Consider the following 26,325-nt stretch of genomic DNA (forward strand, 5'->3'; position numbering starts at 1 on the left):
GGAGACCACAGATATCATTAGTGCCCTTCCTCTTAATCTCTCCTGATCTCCTAAAGCTGATTTCCAGAGGCTGTTTCTGCTGCTCCTTGTAGCCTCCCTCAATGAAACATGCATTGCTGAATGTCAGTGTTGTGTTTCCTGGGGGAAAAAAAAAAAAAACATCAAATCTGTCCTGTGGGTTACTTTTTGTGGTTCAGTGACATGTTTTCTGTGGTGTGTTTGTCACGAGGCTGGACTCTGTTCTGCAGTGAAAGATGTTGGATGGTTTCTTCATTACATTCCCAGAAACATTGCAGTGTTTCTGGGAAGGTGATGTCTCTGTGAGTTAAGTGTTAATACAGCTGGACAGCATTGTTGCTTAAATATCTTTCAAGCCCTACCTCGCCTTTCCCTCTGTTTTCTGATGATATTCCACAGCCTTGCATTTATTGCTGTCAAAAAATAAACCTTGAGGGCTAGAGTTTGTAGAATGAGGCATGATCCCTGGGCAAAGCCCAGCTGCTGCAAGGTGTCACTGTCTGCAAGCCCAGTAAGAAATGAGGCATCTGACTGTGCTTCACAAGGAAGAAAGAGCAGATAGGAAATGTGGGATCCTGAGTAAGTCATGAGCTGTGTTTTGGTGCCAGTGGGATGTATTAGTCTGTTAGACTACCTGTTGAGGAGGGGTAAAAAAATTCTGTTGTTGAAAAGCTTTTAAAATCAAGAGTAGAAAACAGGCATGTTGTAGGGATAGCTCCGGGTAGACAGGGCAGATTAAATCATAAACATATGCTCCAGTAAGCCTTTAAGTGGACAAAAGTATTAATTAAGCTTAGCATTTCTTTACAGTGATGTGAATATGATGTTGTAATATTATGATAGCCATGAAGTAGTAACATACATTTAAAAGATTTGAAGTTTACATTAATCTTTGTTCCAAAAGGTGTAACAGGAAAATTTGTTAAAATTTTTTTGAAAGCACTTTTCCCTTTTGCTGTAAGAGTTCTCCTTTCTAATGCAAATACTGTCACGCTGGTCTAATTCCTGATATTTCTGAAGGTGGAAGTGACTAGTAGTTGGGTGTTTATTTCCATGAACCCTGCTACAAGTGCAAAAGGGGAAACAAACTGCATTAACTAGTAAAAAGCTGATGGTATTTTTGGGGCTGAGTCACTGTATGTCTCTAGAATCAGCTGAACTGTGTTAACTGGGCTTTAGTTTCTGCTCTGATATTGCTCAAGTAGAGCTGCCTTCCCTCTGGGCTGTCCTCACGGATTTACAAGTGCTTGGATTGGTCTGTGTAAGCTCACAGTGAAGGTATGATGGAACATTTCAACCTCATGCCAGGCACAGGACCACAGGAGCTGCATTATCCATGTGTGGTGTGTCTGGGCAGGAGGCTGGGCTGGACTGGAGAAGGAGCTCAAGGGGAGTGGGTGGGAAGGCAGGAGCCTTGAAGGAGGCACTAGGCTAAGGGAGAGGAAGTCTGCAGCCCTCCCCTGGGAGGAAGGCCTGGAAAGGAAGGATGAGGTGGTACACTGAACAGAGAGGTGAAATGTCACACCCTGTCAGCAGGTTTGAAGGAGACTTAGCTGAAATTTTTGAGACTCTTTACTGGGGAACAGGGATCAATACAAATTTAGAGAGCACAGGTCTCTGTGAGCTCTCCTGTATTTGGTGTTCTTTAATTTTGCTCTTACTTAAATTCATTTGACTTGAAGGATTGAGGGAGGCAAAGCCTGAAGTTGGAGGAATCCTGGGTTTAGGCTGCTCTGGGAAGAACCCAAGCGACTTGTCTTGTGCAGTTGGGTAGTCTGTGCTGTCTCCTTGAGTGCCTTATGGCAGTATGCTGACAATGACATTTATGGTGATTGCAGCTGTACTTCAAACTCATGTTGAGCACAGGCAAGGAGACTTTCTGTTTTCATTTGCACATTTCTAAAGGTTAAATAATTCAAGAATGCTTTTGAAAGCATACTTTGTTTTCTGTTTCTCTACTGGTGTTTTTTACCTACAACTCTGCATACAGTTCAGTGTAAGGTGGTTCTGCCAGGATGTTCACCCACCTTTGTTTTAAACAGTTCCTTGATTTTGTAAATATATACTTATCCCAAAATCAGCTTTTCATTCAGTTTTATTTTAAGACTGTAACCATATGTGAATGAAGGTTGTTACCTGACTTTATTTGAAGAAACTGCAGCTGAAGTTGTGAAGGATTGAAAGCAATGTTCTGAGAATGTCTAGTACATTGTTTCCACTGGAGGACAGTCTGCACAGTATTGTTTATATGTATTTATATACATGCGGACAAAATACCATTAGGGGAATGGGATAATGGTTCTGGCAGTAGAAGAGACCTGTACTAACATGCAGATGGGAGCATGTCTCCTTGTAAAATAAAAACCTAAATGGCTGGCCTAAAAGCCTGTAAAGAAAACCTTCCAAGTATAAATTGATTTTCTTTTGTACATCAGAGGTTTTGAATCTCTCCAGTGCTGTTTTGCTGTCTCACAAAGTTTTGCCAAGTAACAGTGGCTCTGAGTGTTAGAAAAGCTCTTGCTGCTCTGTTTCCCAGCAGTGGAGAAAGCAGCAGGACTGGCAAGACTACATTCATAGAACCTGGGACACTGTGGACAGCAGCAGAGGCATCTATAGGGAGGATGTACATAGCACAGACACCTAACACTGAGCTATTGGGTGCCATCAAAGACGAAGAGCAAGGGGGAAGAACTGCAAGTCTGGGAAAATTCCCAATGTATTTCCCTCACACCTACTCAGGATGGAAGATCAGCTAAATCCCACACACTGAAACTGCTCCTGTTTCATTTGAGAAGACTGAGGATGGTGTTTCAGGTGAATATGGTCAGAGATTAGGATATGAAGGCTGTGGTAAAAGTAGTTGCTGGGACCAGTGATCTGTAGAGTGATTTGACAATCTGTAGATGAAGAGACTTCATTGAGAACAGGAGCTTCTTGAATGTGTACTCTTTTCTAGTTATATAGAAGGCAAAGTAAAATGGACTATGAAGTAGAAAAGGGATTTTCTAGGGAGAACCAGGAGGAAGAAATGAGAACAGAGTCTTAAGTTCCCGCACCAATGCAAATTCATCTGGATAGCTTTCAGTTTTCCAAGTTCTATGTTGATTCACCATTTTCCTGGTGAATGGTTGCCACAAAGTACCTCTCAAGACTTATACAAGAAGCTCTCTCCTTTTCATTCTGTTTTTCTTAAAATAATTTCTGAAGACATCTTTCTTAAAGCAGTCAGTTTTCCCTGAAAAATCCATCTTCAGCTGCTTACTCTCCAGGGGCACCCAAACAATCTCTATTCCATCTTGATTTCTTTTATGAAAGAAATTGCTTTGTTCCATCATAGCTTGGTTTTCACAGCTATTTAGTCTCTATCTTCAGTTTTTCCTTCTTAGTCTGTTCTCCATCAGTTCCTCTTTGAAGAACTGAGCAAGTTCATTCTATGGTAGAACAGAACAGTTTTGCTATCTTTAGTCCATTTCTTCCTTGCTGTTTCTAGATTAAAGCACACAAAGGAAACAAAACTGATCCAAGTCTTTTAGATATGTTGCTGTTTTTTTTTTTTCTGAACTGCTTTTTAAAGAGCTCTTTAAAGACAAATGTTGTTTCATTTAGGAATCTCTATATTTCTTCCTACTTTAGCAAGTACTATTTAGTTCCTCTGTTTTTAAAATTTGAAAGTAATTTATCAAAATCTTCTTAAGACCCTTGTTTGTTGTGAAGGTGCTAAGTCATCCCCCTTCTTTACTTTAAGAGATACTGAGAAGTGGTGTTCATTTCTCTGCAGTGTTCTTAAGTCACTACCAGACCATTTCTGCTTGTATCACTGGACAGCCCAATTTCTGTTTCAAAGGTCTGTAAGTGGTTAGAGCTGTAGCTTTTAATTTTATTAATAAAATGCACTCATACTTCAGATACAAAATATCCCCATGGCAAGCTCGAAATTGTCAAGGACAACCAAAGCAGATACTTAACCTGTGATGATGACATTGGTCCAAAGCACCTATTTACAAAAGTAAACAGACTTTGCTTGTCCTTGGGCCATGGTTTGAGGAACTGGAAGACAAGAATGCTTTGATTTAGAGGACAAGGTGTGGTGATGTACCCAAAGGTTACCAGAAGGTAAGTGCCTACCAGTCACTGAGCTTTCTAGAATAGAAAAGATCAGCATTTTCTTCTTCTAGGTTTTGTTAGGCCTTTGGTTATAGGACTTCTACTTTGGAAGGCAGACTTGTCTCCTTACTTTCTTCTGCTGTGAACTGTGGATTGAACAGGTTGTCTGGCTGCTGACTACAGTTCCCTACTCTTGTAAAAAATATAGTGAAAGATTCAAGTTTTGGAAGGATTTGCAGAGTGTCTGTTCCTTGCATCATAGTTTCTGCAACAATCTTGTACCTACCCATGTAGTGAATCATTGGGGGTATGAACTGAGCTCTTCAGTTACATCTGTTTGTGAGTTTTCATCTCACCAGTTCTGGTCTGTCAGATGAGTCTTGTTTCTTTGAGTTTATTATTAATGTTTACTTTGGCCAGCAACAAGACCTCTTTAACAGTTTTCTTGCAGGCATTTCATTTTCCTTTCTTAATTTTACTGTGTAGAGCTGGCTTTTGTCATGCCAGACAGTGTACCTCTGATATGGCTAGGACTTACCTGTTTTACAGGATTACACAACTTGAAGTGCTCCTCTCAGACCATTTGTGTCTTTGCTACAGATTGTGCTGTGTTCATAACCGGCTTACATCAGTGGTAAAGAAAGTTCATCTCTAAGTGTAGCTGACAGCATGTTGTGTGTGACAGCAGTTTGACTAACTAGCCCACATCTACACAATGGAACTGTGGGAATCTTGGCTAATTTAATTCTTGATTTACAAAAAACAACAAAAAAATTTATTATTTATTAATTATTGCTTAGCTACCCTTGACTTCAATATGAGTACTTCAGTGGCTGAAATTGCTGTCACCTGTGTCACTGGGGAGCTGGTTAGGTTGAGTGGATGCCTGCAAGTGTTTGCCATGGAGTGTGACATTGGTGATGAGTTCATATAGTATTTAGTTCACTTTAAGGAAGATGTATAGAAGTGATGTGTATGATCTCTTGAAGTGTCCATGTGCTGAGGCACATCAGTAAACAGACTGTGAAATCAATAGCAGTGTTTCATTGTCTTACTTGATACAGTGAAGAAGGCAAAGAGAAAACATTAATTTAAAAATCAACAACAGTGGAGTGACGGAAACTTTTCCATTGACCAAGTTTGGTGAATAATCACAATTTTTAAAAAATACTTCGTCTGTAATTCTTTTTTTTTTTTGTTGTTTGCAGTTGCAATAATATTGATGGGCTTTTAAACAGTGGCGATGGTGCTGTTCCATGTCTTTCCTCCATGTGGTTGAAGGAAATCCTAGTCTCACTTTGCTAGCTGTAGTGCCCTTCTAACACTGGGGTGGTGCTGTTACAGGCTTGAAAGCTCCAGTATCAATTGGATAAGATGGGGTGCTTTCTGTTGTGTGGTTTTGTGTGGTTTTGACTTCAGCAGTTGTCCTAGAAGCAAAGGACTCTATGTTGTACTAGAAGCAAAGGTGACATCTGTCAGAAAGCAAGGCTGCTGGAGGAGAGTTTACCAGGAAGGGTCTTGCTTAATTTCTAGTTTGGCTGCTGTTAGCAGGTCATCAGGAGTCGTGGTGATAATGTAGGACCTAAATGCCAAGGGGTAGAAGCACTGAATTTTTTGACTAGTATTTCTGATTTAATAGACACACAGCTTTTGCTTTTCCCTGTGATCTCTGTTTTCTCTTCAGTTTCTGTAAATCTGTTTTAATATTTTGCCTACTGCCATTATTTAAACTTGAGTCCAGATCAAATCAGTATATTATGCCCTGGAGACCACCTTTAAGAATTACTCCTTTTGCTCAGGAGCAGGTGGAATTTGATATACCTTTTCCTGTTTGTTTTTTTTAAAATCTCCCTGAATCTCTCCTTTCTGTCCTAAGCTAATTATGTTTGTGGTGGGAAGTGGGTCCAAAAGACAAATAAATTCATTTTGTTCTTCTTCTTTTTTCCAGGTTTGGTCTGTGACTTCTTCCTTGGTGTACATCCAGTTACCTCAGTAAGTAAGATCTCAGTGAAGGATTTTTGGAGTCATTAAGCCTTATCTTTAATACTGCTCACATTGGCGTTGAGGGAAGATGAGTTGGTCCAACCCTGAGCCCTTACAAAACCTTTTTGTAATCTGTTATTTTCTTGCCACAAATGCTGAGAGAGACCAGAGTAACATGGTTGTTGTTGGGATCGTCTCCAAGTGATGCCATAAGTACTGAAGGAAATGTAACAGAGGAGGACAATAATCCTTTTCATTATATGTAAATATTCCTCTTCCTCTGTTTTCTTACCTGTGACATTTGTAGGGAAAGGAAGCAGGGAAGAATGAAACAAGGTTCCTACTGAAAGCATTTTTTGTTAGTGCACATAAGTTGTATCCTTTTGTGCAAGGCTTGTTCTATAAACAGGCTTAGAAAAACAGACTCATTTTGGAGGAACCCAGGGCTACCCTGGGGTTAGGTGTCTTACAGTTGCAGGCCCATTGCTTCGTATTTTTACATTCCCTGTGTTCTTCAGGGCTTTAGCCTTGGCTAGGAGCGAGTGGCAGATATGGCACTGCTTACCTTTCATTAAGTTTCTGACACAGTATAAGAAGCAACTTCTGCTCCTTTAGGGAAAGCAAGGTGATCCACATTTCTGCTGAATGCCATGTGTTCTGCCAAAGGCTGCAGGGAGTGCAGTTTGATAAATCCAAGCAGTGAGAGCAACAGAGAGCTAATAGTCTACTCTTGTACTTGGCTTGCCAAGAACTGTTCCATATTTCTGTGCTGCTGTGTAAAACTTGTCATGACAGCTGCAGGCAGCGAACATCTACTGTTGTACATTTTGGGATGAGTGATGAGAGATTATGGTCTGTGAAGGGAAAGAATCTCCTTGCAACTGGGAAAAGCTAAGAATATGTTTGGTGAGGCTATGAAAAAGGAATGCTGGAGCTTTCCTTTCCTCTTGTGTAAATCATCATTGGCGGTGATGCTGCTCAATGGCTCAGTCTTGGGGATACTGCAAAGATGCATTGACTTAGGGATACTGTTTATTTAAGAGAGAAGTGGGAAATATCCTGAGAGGGTTTTCAATGTCAAGGCAATAGTTCTGTTGTCTAACTGCTGTGGAAAATTTCACTTGTAGACTTGTGTGTTTTCAAGAGAAAAATCAGTAATAGGAGGTATACAACTAGCTTAAAATCTGTACATTTGATGTTGGACATGGCTGTGGTTTAACCCTGGACAACAGCCAGGCCCCATGCAGCTGCTCGCTCACTTCCCCACCAATGGGACTGGGGAGAGAATTGGAAGGGTAAAGGCTGGAAAACTCATAGGTTAAGCAACAAGCAAAGCAAGGAATTAAATCACTGCTTTCTGTGGGCAGGCAGGTGTTCAGCCATCTCCAGGAGAGCAGGGCCCATCACATGTAATGGTGACTTGGGAAGAAAAAAGCCATCTCTCCAATCTTCCTCCCTTTCTCCTTCTTCCTTCACTTGATATGCTGAGCATGATGTTATATGATATGAAATATCCCTTTGGTCAGTTGGGGTCAGCTGTGTCTCTTCCCTATTTCCCACATACTTCCAGTTTCCTCGTCATGGCAATACAAGAAGCAGAAAAGGCCTTGGCTCTGTGTAAGCCCTGCTCACCACTACCAAAACCATCTGTATATTATCAATCCTCTGTTCTGCACAAATCTAAATCACAGCCCCATACCAGCCACTGTGAAGAAAACTAATCCCAAAACCAGCATAGATGTGAATAGCTTCCTGATATTTCTGTTGCAAGACAAATAATGAAAAGATAGGTGAGGGGTGTTAGGCCTCGACAGAGATAACATCTGTATTGTAGTAGATGAGACACAATGTTGCAATGTGTAAGATAAAGAACCTTTGAAATTTCATGCTGCAGAATTTAAGATTGTTATAAAGAGTCTTGGCTTGGTTATAAAATGTCTCTCTGTAGGGCTGCTGTGTGTTTGCATCTTGCAATGATTTTTCTGATTACCTTTTGCATGTGTGCCATGCTCTGAATCACACAGAATGGTGGTTGGTTGATTACTGTGTCCTAGGAGAGCTGGGTGATTGAGTGCACTAGGGAAAAGATAGTTGGGGAAGATTGAAATGGTTGTTATTTGTTCCAGGAGTTTTCTTTCTGTTCATTCTAGTGCCACTTGAAATGATGGCTGTATTGTGAGCTCTTTCATCTTGTTTCCACACCTTTAAAATTTGATACTGCAGAAATTAATGTAACATCATCTATAATGTTTAAGCTGCCTCATGTTATGAAAGTGAGAATTCCCACAGCAGCCTTAACTCTGCCCCCAGAAGAGAAAGAGAATCAAGTGAGTGTCTTAAGTTACACCATTGTGTAGCACTGGGCATTAGGATGTACAGTTTGGCAAATATTTACATTTCAGATCTGGTCCAAGTCCATGGAAGTAATGAAATATCATGCGTTAATTATGCTAAATGATCATATTACACTGGTAAATGGGAATAGGATTGATTCCCAGAATGCTGATCTGTGATTCATATCATCAAGGAGTACAAAAGAATCCACATCCCTTAGAGAGGGAAGATAAATAGGATATTTCAAACATTTTTCTTGCATGCATGGTAATATGCAATTTTCCCCCTTTCCATTATGTTTTTGAAACCTGTTTCACAGCAAATTGAAAAATTAGTATCCCATCTCTAATGGAGGTTTAGAAATTACCCCAGATTTTTTACCTTGCTTATCAGTGTTAGTTACTGGATTTCAGATACCTTTTTGTATTAATTCAAGGATTTTCCTTGCAAAGTGGTCTGTTGCTGCGAAGAAGATAGGATTTGAACGTGTTGAGCAGAATGGGAAACATGCTTTTTGCTTTCTATGAAACATACTCATGCATATTAAAAAGCTTGCCAGACTTGGATTTCTAGAATGAACAACAAAAAATTGTTGCTAAAATAAAGTGATTGAATGCCTTGCTGATGTGTGGTATTGAAGTTGAGTGAAATGCTGCTACTCACCACTCAAAATTAAATAGAGTGTATTACAAAAGCTATTGTAGGAAACTGCTCAGTAGAGAACTCAGTCACACACTGAATAGTGAAGACAATCTTCAGCTATATCTAAAAACCACCACATACTGTGGGGATTTTAAAATGTCTGGATAACACTGTTGTGTAATGAAATCAAAAAGGGTGTGTGAGATGCTTTGTGATGGGTTGTTTTTGGCAGGTAGCCATTCTAGGTGAGATGGACATTTTAACATATAGAATGTATTGAATAATGGGTTTTAAGTGTTTAAGGTGCTATTGTATGGCAACAAGTTGTGACTGTGCCTTACCCATGTGGTGGACTGTGAGTCCTTCTGGGCTGATCCTGGGTACCTCACTGGGTCAGGGCTCTTCTTCTTGTGTGTGGTTTGTGTTGGACTGGGAGCAGGGTCATTGCTCTCAAGGTCTTCATACTGTGCCCAGCAGAGTGAGGCACAGAGGGGAGGATCTGGGACCTACTGAACAAATACAGGCTATAAAATTTAATCCAAAATGAGATCAGGCAAGCAAGGTGAGAAAGAGAAGTGTGAGAAGAGGTTTTGTTAACTTATATTGGCTGACTTACAATCATAAAAATAACTGGATGACCCTGTTGTGCCAAAGGCACAACATTTTTAAAATGTGTGAAATGTGCTCAGATGTTCCACAGTTGGGCTAACATGTTGTTCATGTCTGATTTGAATGAGTACTTGGCATCAGTCTCTGTTCTTTGTCATAAGAAGGCTTGTCTTAATTAAATGAATAATGTTAGACCACATCTTCAGGGACATTATTAGAAGTTATGCTAAGGTAGCCTGAAGAAAAGAAAGTTGCTGTGGGCAGTGGCCTTGGGATTGGCATTTGTCCAGGTCAGGGTAATTTGATTTTCAGAGTCTCAGTCTTAAGCTGGATTCTGAGGCCTTGAGGCAAAATTGTAAATGATCCTGTCCTGTAAGTTACTAAGTAATATGATACAGCTAAACTTTAATGTGCCATAAAGTTAAATCTCCATGTATGGAGCACCCCACTGGCAAAAGATAAATTAGTTATGGGGAAAGGAAAATTATTTGTCCCAGAGATAGTTAATTGCTGGTTCTTCTCAGGTTGCTTGAACCTGGAATATTTGTCCCCATCATTAATTAACATGTTTTATTATTGCTTCTGCTCCCTTGGAATATCAGATTTGTGGCACTTTCCCATGGGTGGATTTTTATTTTTTTTTAATATGGAGAAAGATTTTCACTTGAGTATTTAGTCACACTTACAACCAAATCTTCTGAAAGATGGGGTGAGGTTGTCTCTTACTTGTTTGTCATGTGAGAGAAGGCATGGAGGAATGTGTTGGAGCACAATTTTCTGCTCTTACTTAGCTTGTTGTCCTTGTTGCCTGTCACGAGGCTCCCACAGAGCAGTTCTTGGGCATTTTGCAGCCCCTGAAAGAAATTGCAGGGTCTGGCCCTCTGGGCTGAGCCGGTTTGTGGTATGTGTTTCGTTGCATGCAGTGTTTTGTCTGCTTCTCTGTGATGGTTTAAAAAGGCCTCATTTTAAATAGTGCTATGTACATGTTCCTATGGAAGCCTATTGGACAGCTGTGAACTAAACTAAGTTTCTTAAAACAGAAGTTTTCATTTTTACTGTTATCAGACATTAAGCATTTCCTGGAGAGTGCTGTGTACTCAGTTCTAATCCACTTTGATTTCTGATTTATTGTCTGCTGTATTTAAATTGTTGACCCAACTATTCATTTCTGCTTGGTGTATATCACACTCATGCAGGTGAACTTCAGAGAGGCTGTGAATGGTTAGGTTTTTTTGTCTGTAGGAAGCTCAAGGAACTGATCTTACCAGAGTAGCAAAGCTTTGGTTGCCAGTGGATTCTTTCTTTCTTTTTCTTCTCTTGCATGAAATTATTGCTCTTGTAATCCCTGAACAGTTTCTTTCAGTGTAGGAGAGAAATCTGTGGCTTCATGTGGCACAGGTGGGAATTTCAGGAGTTGCATTACTTTCCTTGCTAGTAGCCCTGGAATCCTTCCCATCATTTACGAAAGGATATTGCTGTCACTTAGCAGAAGCATTTGTAGTATCACAGAGGTTAGAGATGCCAGTGAGGAAAAAACACTACACTTTTCAGCCAGCCCTCTGCAGAGCCAATATCAAATTTCTCCCTACTGATGTGTTTCTTGGCACTTTGGTTCAGTTGCTGTGGATTTTCCAGCAACTGAGTGTCCCTCAGGAAGGTAGGTTTCCCCCTAGCTGAGGCAGAGAAGTGTATTCCTAATGCACTTGATCCTTTTTTTGCAGTGTATCATTATCGAGTGTAAAAGTCACTGCCCAGGTTTTTTCCAAGCCAAGTTCAATGGTTTTGAAAAAAAAGGTGAGGATCCATGTAGGTGTCAACAATAGCTGTTAATCCTGGATTTTTTCCCTTTTGTCAAACTAATTAATCACTCTCCTGGTTTGTGTTCCTGCCATGGCAGTATTGGGGGGCTGTCTGCTTGTGCTCAGCCCCGTGCTGTTCCTGACTGAACTGTGCTACTCAGCTGCTTTATCTTTGCCATCCTGCCAGTTCCTTCTCTGCCTGCCTCTGTATTGCCCTCAGGCTGACATGGAGATTAATTGACCCAGTATCGTAGGATGTTTCCTCTTGCAAAGTCCTCTCTCCAGCAATGTTTAAGAAGGAAAAAGGGAAAGTTTGAAAACAACTAGTCAGCTAGCTAGGATTTGGTGTGCAGCATCTGAGAACAGCTAACACAAAGCAGCATTATTAATGGAAAAACTATGGCATAAATGCACTATTGCTATACAGAGCAGAAGATGTGAGAGATGGAAGCCTATTGTATTTCCTCAGTTTGCCCTCTCTAGTGGGTTTCAGAGGCTCGTGCACAGATCTCATTGTTATAAACATATAATATCGGCTTTTTGCAAGTATGAAAATGGATGCTATATGTATAATGTTAAGGTAACTTTGCTGTAAAGATATAGTTTTTATTTCTGCTATTAACTAAACTGAGACATTGTAATGAAATAGTTGATACAGTTGCACATGTGATAATCGAGCTGCTTGCTTGGTTGGATAATACCCAATGCACTTATGATGAAAACCCCTGTTACTGATATGCAAACTATCAGCACCTACCCTCTGTACGAAGTATGGACCAAAGCCCAAGCTGGAGGTGATAATAAAACCAGAATAAAACCACAGCCAAGAAACATGCATGCTCTTCTTCAAAGAGAAGCCATGCTAAACGGTTCTCGGAACATGTAAACTAGTTTTGGGAAAAGTTTAAATATGCATAATTGTTTATGAATATGCAATAGGCTGATGCAATAGAAAAGGTGTGTAAAGGCTGTCTCTAAAATAGCAGGTGTGCTCCTGGCTGAATGCCAAGCACCTGGCTGTTAACTTTGCTTTATTTCTGTATCCTATTGTCATTTATTAAGCTTGTAAATTTTACCTGGAGAGTGAATCTCGTTTTTCACATCCTGAAGTAACTCATCAGGAAACTTCTTCTTCTAAATGTTCTGCATCAAGCAAATCGCAGAACCATAGCTGATTCAATTATTTGATTGAACTGAGAGTGGATAAAACCTGTTTGGGGCTTGATAAGGTATTCAGTAACAAAGCCAGGCAACAAAGTCAGATGGAAATTGAAAGACACATGAACTGACAAGAGCCTGTCACATGGACCGGGAGGAGGTGAAGCTGCAAACATTTTGAAGTGGCCTATTTGATGCTCTGCAAGATGGGTAAAATTTGAGCTGAGGCTTGCTAGCATTTGGCCCATCTTTGTGTGTTTATTTTTGCCTTCTGTTCCAGGGGAGCACATTAGGTCAGGCTTGACTATACATTGCTAGCAGTGCTGAGAGTGACGGGAAATGCTGTGGGCATGGAGAGTGAGTCGTGTATGACTAAGAACAGAAATGGAATTCTGTGCCTGTGACTCTGAGCAGGACAGATAACACAGATTTCTTTGGAGCAGTTGCAAAAGCACAGACTTTTCCTTACAGAAAAATTATTAGAAGAAAAAAATTAGTTTGAATTTGGTAAGAAAGTAAGCTTAAAGCGCAATCAGGCTTCGCAAAGAGTTCTGTCTCTGAAATGAATGCTCACACAGAGAGTTGACACTAGTTATTTTGGATTGTTCTCAGGCTAAACAAGCTGAAAGGTGATGGAGTTGTCACATAAAACTGCTGAAAATAGGTATGTTAATGCCAATTACTCAGCAGAACTCGTATCATGATAAATATATTTTTGTCAAAACAATTTTTGTAATCTTTTGAAAGCATTGATGCAATTTAAGCTGAAAACAGAAAACTAGATAGTTTTAGATGTCATGGTTTGATTTTAAAATGTGTTTTCTTTTTTAAAAGCATATTTTTAAAAATGTAATGACTACAGTTAGTTCATTTTGTCTTCAGTGATTTATTTTTAGCCTAAATAGTGTTTATGTGCCTAGTTTATGTTTAAGTGTTATATGCTTCTTTGACAGCATCGCCTGCTTGTTTCTTACATGCTTTGTGCATATCAAAAATAATATAGGAACAGTCAGGAAGAATGTAGTGAAGGCTGCATGTTGTGGCGTGTATGTTTTGCTCACTGTGTCAGGAAAATCCACAAATGCCAGAGGTTTATGTACAAAAAGGATAAAGGGGAATCCTTCAGCTTTATTTGAATAAAGGAAGAGTCCACTGGGGCACACACCCACAGGGTTTTCTCCCAAGGGGTTTCAGAGGGCACAGCCTCCCTTGATCCTGAACTCCCAGCCGCATGTTTCCCTCTTCCTTCCCCACTGCTGAGGCATTAGGAAGGTACAGCCTTCCCGAACCGCCTACCACATATTGCCCCCTTGAGCCTGCTGTTTTACCCCAAAGCTCAGAAGTTCAGGCTTGTGCAGCCCCTTGTCTGTTCCAGGGGCCGAGGTGTCAGGGCTCTGCAGCAAATCTGCTGCCCTAAGTCAGCAGAGACATGAAGACCCAATTCAGAGACGTTAACATCCATACCTTCACCCATCAAACTCTTTGTAAAGACATGAGCTTCCCTCTTGACTGTTTTGTTGTTAAAATTTTTAATGGTTGCTATGCAATTTCAGCTCAAGGCCTCGTGAACAGTGTTACTAGAAATATGCATCTTTAAGCCTGTTTGTTTTTCTATTGTGCCTTGTGATTTTAAGTTCTGTTCACCTACTGGAAAGTAAGGATTTGCCAAGAGCTTATTTTTGTCTGGGAGCATCACACAGAGGTGTCAAGTGTGCTCTTTGTCCAGCCATACCTTGATGCTGTTTGGGTCATTCCAGAGGCATGCAAGATGGGAGGAGGACTCCAGGAGTAAATTGAAAAATTAATAATTTGCAGTTTTGTATAAGTAATAAGCATGCTATTAAAACTAGTATTCTTCCTTGTGATTTATTATTATAACCTTGGTACATAATTAAACAAAAAAAAAAAAAAAAGAGAATCTCTGGAAAGCCAGTGAGTATGTCTGTATAACAGTACTGATTTTTACCTTTTGCATTTGCTGACATTTGTATATATCTGGCTTTCAAAGCTGACAGCTGAAATAAAAATGTTGTTTCGGAGACAGCATTGACCTTTGTTAAGGTTTTTTTCTTGTCACAATTGTTTAGTGCTTTAATCTTCAGTCTGCTTGAGTGTTTTTCTTTTTCTTTTTTTTTTTTTCTGGAGTAGTGGGGTGGCTGTTTGGTTTGGGTTTTGTTTTGGTTTTTTGTCATTTGTTTTTGCTTGAAAGCTGCTCACAGTGCACTTTTTATTTATTGGTGTGGTACAGTACACAGTGAAGACTGAAGCTGGCAAAGAGCTGGTGCTACGGAATGTACTTTTTTACTGTTTCCTGCTTTTGTATTTTCATGCGAGTGCTTCCTTTGATAGTAGCCCAGAACAATACATAGCCTAAACTCTAATTTTTTTTTTATTTTAACAATTGCTACTTGTTCAGGAACAGTGCTTTACAGTTGGCTAGTACCAGTCATCCACAACTGGTGGATATGGGTGCAGTTGAGGGAATCCAGCCAAGCTCAGACAAATTCCTGTTTGTTAAAGCATCCTGAGCTACCCAACTTAAAATGTATTAGATGAGACTGATGAGCCTTTGATGAATGAGAGGATGTAGCAGATGTGGAAAGAAATAAAGTAGTTTGAGCGTGGACTTATGCGAAGGAGTCTAAAGAGAGAGAAAAAGACTAATCTTCAGCATTTGTGTAGGTTAAAATAGTGAAGTGACTTTGTCCGCTTTTTGTTCTCTGCACTCAGATTAAATGAAGCTGTAGATCTGTTTGTGTACCCTTGTTTCAAAATAACATCTGCTAATTCACCTTAAGTTCATCTATTTACATTATCATAATTCCATGGATACCTAACTGGAACAAATATATGAAATACTTAAAATTGAAAATATGCCATATTATTATGCATGCCATCCTATCTTTTAATTTAGTAGTCTCCCAAGGTTCTTAAAAGAAAGAAGGGGAGGTTCACTGAAATGCAAAGATGGTAAAACCAAGATAATAGGGTGGTTCTTTTCATATATCATATCCTTATTGTAGGTTGTAGAAGTCAGGGTTGATGGTTGGGCTGTGAGTTTTGTGCATTTAAAACAGTTTGAGGTTATAATTAATGAATACAAAATATAATACACAAGAATTCATAACTGACGTGGGATATTAAAACTTGTTTCCAGCTCTCAAGTCTATTTTCCACTTATTAAGTTCAATTAGGGATTTTCAAGTATGGACCATTTTTCTTTTTACTGACTGCTGTGAGGTTCTTGTCCTGTTTGAAGACAGCACTGGGTGTTTCAAGGCTGCACATGATGTAATCTTTTCTTCAGTGCAGCACCCTCAGACTGTGTGTTGTGGTGCATGTGCTCTGATCTGATCTGACCATGGTGCCCACGAACAGGAAATCTGTGGGCACCGGTGAAATTCTGGTAGTGTGGGAGCACAGCTCATGACTGCATCACCATGTTATCGGAAGATGGCCACATCTGATCAGAGGCATGCTTATTAGTCAGCAAAAAATGGAGGCATTTTCCTCTTGTTTCAGAGCCTTCTGTCGTGAAACCAGGGTGTATTTTATGTGAGTGTCAGGAAAGAGAGAGAAAAGAAACAGGCTGTATGCCCCTGGGGAATTTTTCTACCCACAGCTGTAGGACAGTTAACAAAGAGGATGGGAAATTGGGTTACATGAGTTGTTCTGCGAAAGTGGATGGATGCCAGACTAGATGCTGTATTAACTCAGAGATTCCCAAAGGATGGCACATGTGCTAGTTGTGGTATCTGAGCATGCCCAGGCAGCAGAATTGTATTATCATGCTGAGAATGTTCATAGAGCAGCAGCACTGCCATAAAAGTATGTAGCTGACCAAAGTGATTTTGAAACTTTTGTCCTTGATGAGCTCTGGTCAACTTCAGAGACCTTGACATTCCTATCAAATATTTATAAACATCATTCTATGTTTTAAAACTGTATTTGTTTTTGTGGTCCTAAAGATCTCACTGGGTTTCAGAGATCCAGTGTGCTTACTGTGATGTAATGCCTTCTTTTGATACTGGTGTGAATAGCATTGAATTTTTTGACAGATTTCACAAAACTGCTCAACAAAAGTAGCTGTGTAGTGTGGGTGACTGTATCTGTATGTCATGGGAGCAACTTGAAGCCAAGTATTACATCAGACGCTGCATTCCAGGCAGTGATTTGGTTTGGCCCCGCTGGATTATTGCTGCTCTCAAGAGTTTGTCAGCAAGTATACTCATGATTGACATGAATTTTTAGTCTAGATTAATGGAATTAAGTATATGCCCCATTGTTGACTATCGTGATCAGATACTTGATGCTATTCTACAACTGGCACCCTTTAAACTGGCAGCCTTTATGCCAGTGGTGGCTTTTATGGAGCAGACATGGTAAGGACAATGCCACTACAGATATGATACCCAGGCCAGGGTTCACACCATCTGTGTCATGTAAACTTTCCAAGGACTTCCAGCCTGATTAAAAGCCTCTGTCTATAGGACCTTGGGCATCTTGATACCCATATCAATATGTTTGTACTGAGGGAGGCATATGGAGGGAGTGGGGATACTGTTCTAAATTTTCTTGAAACAAATGCTGCTAACTAAACAGATAAACTGTGGGTGAAGCAGCTCAAACATTCGTTCATGCTGCAGACATTTGCCAGCACTCCTTGTGCATTGTGTGGTGCAGGAAGCCCTGGGATAGGCATGTATCAGATGTTAAAGCCATTTCAAAAACCATTTTATAATGGTTTATAAAGTGATGTTACTTGCAGAGTCATTCAGGTTGGAAGGGACCTCCAGGGATCATCTAGTCCAGCTCCTACTCAAAGCAAGATCAATGCTGACTTCAGACTAGGTTGCACGGATGTTGTCCAGATGTTTCTTGAAAATCTACATGAACATAGATTCCACTCTCTCTTAGATACCTGTTTCAATACTTCAGAGCAGTGATTTTTTAAATGTCCTGTGGCAACTTCAGTTGCCTCTTGTTCTCCTACCACATACTTTCATAAAAAGCCTGGCTCATGTTCTTGGTAACCCTCTCTTGGGAACTGAAAGTTTTCTGTTGTGGTCCTCCAAAGCCCACTTTTATCAGCCTTTCCTCACAGGCTCAGAGCTCTAATACCCTTGAGAAACTTCGTGACCTTTGGCAGGACTTGCTCAGGTTTCTCATGGAATTGTTTGGGTTGGAAGGTACCATTTAAAGGCCTTCTAATCCAGCCGCCTGCAATGAGCGGGGACATCTTCAACCAGACCAGGTTCCTCAGAACCCCACCAACATGGCTTGAATATTTCCAGGAATGGGGCATCTGTCACTTCTCTGGGCAACCTGTGCCAGTGTTTTATCACCCTCATTGTAAAAAAGTTCATATATCTAATCTAAGTTGATTCTCCTTCAGTTTGAAACCTTCCCTCTTTGTCCTATCAATGTAAAATCTCTCCAGCTTTCAGGCCCCATTTAGGTATTGGAATGTGCTCTAAGGTCTTCCTGGAGCCTTCTCCAGGCAGAACAACCCCAACTTCCAGCATGTCTTCATCAGAGGGGAGCTCCAGCCCTCCAGTCATCTTCATGTGCCTCCTCTGGCCTGACTCCAACAGTTCCACAGCCTTGATCAACACTTTCTTTTACTGGAGGCTCAGAACTTGATTTAGTACAGTGTTGAGTAAAGGAAAACAATCACTTCTTTTATCTACTGTGTATTTTCTTGTGGATACTGTACAGTAAGCTTTTAGCCTTCATTGCAATTCCAAATCCTGTTTAACCCCATCTCTACTGGTGCCCACAAATCCTTTTCAGCAGAGGTCCTTTTCCTGGCAGCCTGTTTATCTGGCCTGTCTGGATTCCTCAAAATGGTAGCTCTGCCCTGGAGCTTACTGTCTGCATCTCCTAGTTTGCTGTCATCTGCAAGCCTGATGAGAGTGGACTATGTCACCTCCTCCAGGTCACTGACAAAGGTGTTAAACAGGACAAGCCTCCAGATAGACCCATGCAATACTCTCCTCATTGCTGGCCCTAGACACTTCAACCACTGTTCTTTGAGCCCAGCCTTCCAAGCAGTTTTTTACCTGCCTGGTTGCCCACCTATCCAGGCTGTCAAAAGGCTTGCTGAGGTAAATCACATCCACTGCTCTGCCATTGTCCATAAATCCAGTTGGTCAGGCATTATTTGTCACTGGCTGACCTGTGTTGACTGGTCCCATTCATCCACAGCATGTGCATATGCACAGGAATGTGTTCCAAGAACACCTGGTTCATACTCCAGTTCATGCTGACCCTCTGGAAAACAGCTCTGTCTGACTGATGCCAAGCTGACCATGAGGCAGCAGTACACACAACTTAAAACTTAGCTTATCTATTAGAACATTTATCCTTCTATCAGTACCTAATATTTTTAGGAGTTTCACTTTTTGTTATATGAACTTTGTTTTGTTATTGGTGCTCAAGATTTCATTGAATTTGCTGATAAAGAGCTCTCCAGAGAAGGTTTCCCTCTGAGCTTTCCTTTTTCTGCATGCTAATTAAGCTCAAGTTGAAATTTATATGTGGAGCCTGAGGAGGAAAATGATAAATTTTCAACCATGCTTATATATAAACAGTTTAAGTAGAGTGAATTACAAAACCCAGTATTTCTTTAATTTTAATATTTGCTTATCTTACAACTTGGGTTATGAAAATAGATGATGATCCTTTTCTCTTAAAATTCTAATCATTTAGGTTTTTTATCATCAAGCAGAACTTTTCTTTAGGCTGAAATATAGGGCTGAAGCTGAGTAAAAGATCTCCCATAATTTCATGTGGTTAGTTGCTGTGGGGCAGAATTGCATGTTACAGGAAAGGTTTGAATACCTTAATTTTAAAGAAAAAATTCTCCCCGTGCTATTTTAAAATTTACTTTTTAATTTTTAGTTTTAGAGTGGTTAAAAATAAACCATAGTGAGTAATTTCTTAACTCAAGCATCTTTTCAGCCTCTCTCTTGGCTTACCCATGCATTCATTTTAACACTAGAGGGCAGCTGAAACTCTTCAGTTCTTTCAAAAAACCTTCTTTAGGAGAACAGCTTGCATTCTTCTTTACCCGAAGAAAGGAGTTTTGTTAGCTGCCTATATTATGACGTTTATTTTAGCAATTAATTTGCTTTAATTCTTTCAGGTGTTTTCTAAAACTTTAAAATCGAGGTTTTAACTTCCTAACTTTCTTTGTGCCTCTATAGCTGTATCATGCAGTTAAAACTGATCAGCAGTTGAATTTTAGTAGCTGTGAACACATACTGCTTGTGCTTCCTGTGTGATGGGTATTTTGAACCACCTTGCTTCAGAAACAATGAGAGAGATGCCAGAGATGGGAAAGTGTTGAAGATATCCTCTCTTAAATTTTCTCAAGAAAATAGAAGTTTGACTTACAGCACTTACAATTTATTTCATAGTTTTTGTTGATATGTAATTTTAAATTAGTTTCCAAAATACTTCAGTTGATCTTTTCTTATTTTCTGCTTTGCTTTAAAGCCATCTCTTTTTTTGTAGCAGAACTTCAAAATGGCAACTTCTGTCCCTCCAGATGTTATTCTATCCTCTCAGCAATCAGGAAGCAATCCAATATGAAGCTTTAGAAAGGAAAGGTCAAACCAATTAAAAATTACTATTTACACAGCTCATGTGAAAATTGCCTAAGAAGTTCTTGACTTAAACCTGAAATTTAAAACATTTTTATTAAAAAAGTAGGGTGAAATACATGTAAGTTGCTTTAAGGTTGTATTGTTAGAGATTGGATATAAATATGTTCTGGCTCTAAAGTAAGAATATATTCTGTCTTGTGAGTTGGTTGTTTTTGTATCTTTTTGAGTTTAATTTCCTCTCTTCCTGTTTTGAATCTTACTGCTTACTGTAAGTGTTGAACAACATTTTTCAGCAGCTGAGTGATCGAATGTTTATTTGCACTAAAACTTTGAATGGTGTCTGGAACAGTAATAAAATAGTATCATTAAGCTTTTAAGAAAGGAACTCTGTCTCTTAAGAGTTTAATCTCTTACACTTAAGAGTGTTAGAGATTAAAGCTGACTTTTCTGACTTGGGATCAGATATTTTTTTCCATATTTACTGATAATGTGGTCTGAGGATTAACCTGTGCCTCTCTTAAGGAAGTTTTGCACCTTTGCAACTTTGCAGGGACTATAAGGACAGAGAGTTTTCTCTTCCGAGCTAAGCTTCTGGAACTGTGTAGTTAACAAGGAAATCGTGTCTGTTTTTGTCAAAAGCTTTTCTTTAGCTTCAGAGGTGGAGATAAAATACTAAAGCAGTAGGCTCAAGCAATAAAATTAAAAAAAAATATTATTTTGAAGAAAAAAAAAGGATTGATTTTAGACAGTGGACTGTGTGGTTTGGCTTGTGATGCTGACTCTGGTGCCAAACTATGGATTGCACTTCTCCACGGCTTGAGGAGAAAAAGGCCTGAGCTGGGAACAGAACGGCTTTATCTCTTTTTGTTGTGATATCCTGAAAATGCTGCAGGTTTTGCGACTTTGCTTGGTTTCTGCCATGATTTCTTTCTTATGTTGTAGAGTGTATCTATTATCTCTGATACTTCTTTGGCAATTTTGGACATAACACAAACATTCTCACCAGCTTGTACTGATTGATAGGGCAGATTTTGAAAATGATTCATGCTTACTTAGTTTTTTCATACAGAGTTCTGCAAAGTGCAGGGCTGCTTGGCTTTTGGACAGTGCTGGACAACTGCTGTAGTAAAAGCTGGATTTCTGTAGAAGGGATTAAAACAAATGCAGTAGTAAAACGTTTTTCTTTCTGTTATTGGTTCTGGATCACAAGAAGGAGCCAAACTGTAGCATTTTTATTTTGTCCCTAGCTGCCAGTCCTGTAAGTTGAGAGATTATAAGTAGGCTTCACTTACAAAAAAATTGAAGGGAAGTTGCCAAAGGAAGGGACAAATTTTCTCTTTGTGAGGCTTAGTTGTGTGGTTGTGTGTGGTTATGCCCCAATCTGTCACTGTGCAATCTCATTGTTTGGAGGCGTGGAGAAATTAAGCCAGCTGTAAATTGTTTTGATGATTTACAATCACGGGTAAATGTCTGCTTCCTCTCTCTGAACTGCATTGCCTTCACAGGGCAAAAAGGACCAATAAACCTTCATTGGCTGTTTTTATCATTATATTTAATAGATGAAACTGTGGCTGCATGCTAGGGAATAGACCTGGTGGAAAGACACTGCTCTTCTGATGACCTTTGAGAGCAGATTCTGTTTCAGCTTGACTGCTTAATAGGCCGTCCTTCTTTGGATGTGGCTCTCATAAAAGAAATTGCTTTGTAGTAGGCACTCTATATTTTAATATTAAGGTTTCATATTTAAAGGTCCTAGTGGAAAACTAAGCTTTGCTTTGGTATTTTCGCCTTTCTGCTTTCCTATTTTAGAGATGAGTGATTGGAAGACTAGCTTTTTTCAGTAGCTTGCTTCATTTTATGCCTGGTTATGCAAGGTCCTGGCAGCAGTTACTTTATGCTCTCAGGAGAAAGTTTCTTACAGAAGTTTAGGTTTTGCTAGTCCATTGCAGCTTCCTCCAGTGTGTGAGAATTTAAAGGAAACAATCCTTTTACAAAAATAAAAAGCTTTTATGTTTTTGACATTCATTGCCATTTACCTTTCTTGCACCATCAGCTTTCATTTTGATCTTGTCTGAGTTGATCAGCCTGGTCTGTGCTGATCAGCCCACTGCAGACAGAGTAAAACAAATCAAGGTGGTGAAAAGATCATGTGATAGGAGATAAGTCTTGTTCTCTTCCACCTCAAGTCTCTTCTCTGTGCAGTGTGGGGAAGATGTTGGGTATCTTCCTGTTCTCCACTGCAATCTGTCTGGGTGGGATGAGGACAGTGGAGTGATTTTTCCTCTTTTATGCAATGTGGTGTTGCTGTGCATGAGGATGTCACAGGATAGAACTTCCCTGCATATTCCCACTGCCTTTGAAAGATCTGTTGAGAAACACTCTCCCAGTGGAAGAGCTGCAGCAGCTAGTAGGTACTGCTTGTTTTCTGGTGCTTCTTTCAGTATGGAATTTATTGGACTGCTCTCTGCAACAGCATCACTGCATTGATTTGGCTGGTGGTCTAAATAGCTTAAATTCTCCTTGTAAGTTAGTTAAGTCTGTGAGGCACTGATGTAATGTCTCTTCCGCCCTGGGGGTGAAAAGCTCCTGAGAACAAACATAGAAGCATTTGCAATAAAAAAAGCCTCTTCTGTCCAGTTTCTCTTTAGTTCGCTGATGAAGAAGCATCTGGTGCGGGCTTTAGCTGTCCCTTTATAGGCCATAAGTCCTGATACATTGCCAAGTGGCATAATATTATGTTTCAATTTTATAGAGGATTTTGCAAGGCAGAGGGAACAGTGCACAAAAAGATTATTTGTTGCACGATAAGGTCATTCTTTAAGAATGAGGCAAAACTACAAGTGTTTTATTTTTGATCAGCTTTGACTTGTGATTAGTTACAGCTTCCCACAACCAATGCTGTCATAGCAGTCATAAGGTCATAAACAGTGATTGTAAACCTTAGTAAAATAAAAGCAACAACCAAAAAAAAAACCTAAGAAGGAATGTGTTTGCAAGAAGATTGATTTCTGACATGAGTCATACAGTTCATGAACTTCTCACAGATGAGCTCAACATAATCATAAGGGAGATCTTTAGTAGGAATGCTGGTGTCTAAGTCACTCAGATATTACCTGCTTCTCAGTGACATAGGGTGCTGTGAATCAGCACATCTGCACTATGCAGCTGTGTTCTTAAAGTAATCCTATAGCTTCTTCCTTCTATTTCAAGCTAAATCTGCTTGAAATGTAGTTTTTCAGTTCCTTAAATTCTGACTTGCATGTCTTCTTAGTTGTAGGAGGTACCTTGGACTTCAAAAAATATCTGGAATAGTTTTTAATTCAGTGTTTTTAATAATGGGAGTTGTTTTCAGTGGGTCCTAAAAAGATGGTACTAGAAGCTTTGAGTATAGAAACATTTGAAGATTGCTCAAGAGGTAGGTTACTGCATTTTGGCAACACACATAAATTGCATGTTTTTGGAGAAAAAGAACAGGATTGGCAGTGGCACCTCTTTGGTTTTTTCTGGACATGTAAATTATATTTTGTGTTGAAAGAGGCCACACTGTTCTTATATATAAACCAAGAGACATATGTGACAGGTATGGGCAGTGTGTGATTCATGTCCTAATGATTCCTTTAGTGATTTCGTGAATTTCTGATGGCTGCATTGGTTCAAAATGGATTTGAACATTCTTAACTGGAAGTAGCTAAAGCAAAATTGGCAAGACTTTGCAAAGCACATCTCCAAGAAAAAGGAACTACAAATGATGACTGTCAGAGAGAAACTACTAAGTGTAATCCTGTGCTCTCAGTTACTTCAGTAATCAAGTGAGATGTCCAGAATATCTGCACAGTAAAGGGATTTGTTAAAAAAGTTTTGCTTGATAGGCATTTGTTATTTTTTGGGTTTTTGGGGTTTTTTTGGTTGGTTGATTTTGGTATTGACAGCAATGCGTTTACTGAAAGCCTGTAAGAGCATCTTTTATGATGTAGCTCCTTTATCTGCAAATAAAAGGACTGTTTATAAGTCAGTCACCCCTTATCTCCAACCCCCCCACTTTTGCTAGAGTTTGGGTAAGGTTGGGATGAATAAAAAAGCATGCCAAAATAAACTTGAACTGTGCTGAACTTAGTGGACTGCCGAGCAGCTGTCCGAGTTTTTTCTCTACTCCCCCGGGCTGGGGAGGAGGCTGCACCGGCTGAGCTGTGGCACAGCAGCTGACAGCCGGCGGGGCACTGCCCAGATGCGCCGGGGTGTCCGGGGAGCATCTCAGCAGGAGGCAGCAGTGATCAGCAGGAAGGCGAAGTAATAAAAGAGGGACTCTTCTCCGGGGCAAAGTCCAGAGTTTAATGTCTCCAGGGGAGTCCAGCCGAGTCGAGACCACGAGGTGGGGGTACAGCCAATTATAAAGGGGGTGGAACATACAACACCTCAACCAATGAGGGAGAACTTGGGAGGGAACAAACTCGTGACAAACATGTCGGCTAGCCAATAGGGAATGTGACAGGGAGGGACCCTTGTTCCCGATCCAATCACCCACCAAAGAGGGGAGAACTTTCTGGAAAGAGGGAAGGGGACAGTGGGTGATGGACAGGAACTCAGGGAGGGATTGACAGAGGGTAACCAGGGGAACAGGGGAGGAGACAACAGATTGACACTCTCAAAAGGAGGGGTTGCCAGGGGAGGAGTGGGGGGGGAACCCTAGGACCTAACCATTATAACTTTAGGGGGAAACAGAACAAACCAAATGAACATGCACCACAACAGTGGACATGAATCTAGAACCTGTCTTTGAGATGCCCCTCTTTGGTAGTTGTTATAGCAGCAGTTGTCAGCAGGGATCAGCTTCTTGGATAATTCTCTCTCATGTAGTTTGTTAGTAATTATTAAAATCAGAACCTTGAATTTTTAAGCTTACCAGTACAGGCCGTTGAAACATGAGCCCATTCTGCTGAAGTGGCACCGTGTCTCCTCATAAACGAGCCTCAGCATTCTGTGCCAGCTGCAGGGCCTGCACAGCATCACTCCATGTAGGTCGCAGCAGTCCAGTTTTGAGGTGACAAGTTCATGCATCACTGTGGCAAGATGTGACTGGGGCCAGCAATGACAGGCAGTGCAGTACAATGAAATGAAATGAAAAATAGTTCTGCTTGCTACAGCCTCTAGTTGACACATGTTCCTGACAAATTTGTGCTTTGGTTTTGCTTAAGTACCTAATATATTGTTCTAATAGCATTCTTACAGAACTGGTTGATCTGAAAATTACTCTGGAGCTAACAGCTTATAAGAACTTCTAGCTAATTGTGTGACAAGAATCTAAAATGGGGATAGTACAGCTTTATGCTGTATTAATTATAACTGGACAGGGATGTAGGACTTCAGGAACCTTGGAAGAAACTTACAAGACAAAAATTAAAAAAGAAACAGAATAGAATAGAGTATTTCAGTTGGAAGGGTCCTAAAACTATGCCACAGCCCAACTGTCTAACAGCTTGAGGGCTGACCAAAAGTTAAAGCATGTTAATAAGGGCATTTCCCAAATGCTTCTTAAATAGACATGGATGGGGCATCGATCACTTACCCAGGAAGTCTGCGGGTTCCAGTGTCGGACCACCCTCTCAATAAAGATGTGCTTCACATAGTCAAATGCGAGCCTTCCCTTGTGCTGCTTTGAACCATTCCCAGTTTTATTGCCCTCCTCTGGATGCATTCTTCCTCCTTCCCGTCCCATTTACATCATGGTGCCCAGAGCTGTTCCCAGCACTCCGGGTGAGGCGGGACCGGCGCTGAGCACAGGGGATGATCCCCGCTCTGCCCGGCTGTGCTCTGTGTTTGATGCCCCCAGGACACGGTTCCTGCCCACTGGGCTCAGGGCACGCCCTGCTGACTCTCACTGAGCTGCTGCTGCCCCCAGCACCCCCAGGGCCCTCCCTGCAGGGCACTCAGACATTCCTGTCACAGTTTGTACTTGTGCCTGCTCTTACTCCATCCCAGGTGCAGGATCTGGCACTTGTTAAATTTCATGCCAGGGATGATTGCAAATGCTCTGTGCAGATTACTCTTCAAGGCCTCTTGTCCCTCCAGAG

The 26,325-nt window shown here is 40.5% G+C and overlaps 1 protein-coding gene and 1 long non-coding RNA gene across 5 annotated transcripts in view; one reads left to right on the forward strand and one right to left on the reverse strand.

Annotated features, from left to right (window-relative positions):
- On the reverse strand, window positions 1–26,088 carry LOC135294531 (uncharacterized). 2 transcript variants are annotated; one of them, XR_010356607.1, is made up of 4 exons: window positions 25,821–26,088; window positions 25,158–25,330; window positions 9,423–9,590; window positions 1–138 (listed from the first exon to the last, which is right to left on the reverse strand). It is a non-coding gene; the product is annotated as an uncharacterized LOC135294531 (long non-coding RNA). The 2 variants fall into 2 exon arrangements; XR_010356606.1 differs by lacking the exons at window positions 1–138; window positions 9,423–9,590 and adding an exon at window positions 15,008–20,245.
- The window catches only part of TSPAN9 (tetraspanin 9), a 169,854-nt gene that overhangs the window by 3,868 nt on the left and 139,661 nt on the right, over window positions 1–26,325 (forward strand). For all 3 annotated transcript variants that reach the window (XM_064409909.1, XM_064409904.1, XM_064409903.1), the window contains exon 2: window positions 6,071–6,114. The gene's annotated coding sequence lies outside the window, so the exon portion shown is untranslated. The remainder of the gene's footprint in view (window positions 1–6,070; window positions 6,115–26,325) is intronic.

This window comes from Passer domesticus, chromosome 2 (genome assembly GCF_036417665.1).
Source record: "Passer domesticus isolate bPasDom1 chromosome 2, bPasDom1.hap1, whole genome shotgun sequence".
In the NCBI taxonomy this organism is placed as follows: Eukaryota; Metazoa; Chordata; class Aves; order Passeriformes; family Passeridae; genus Passer; species Passer domesticus.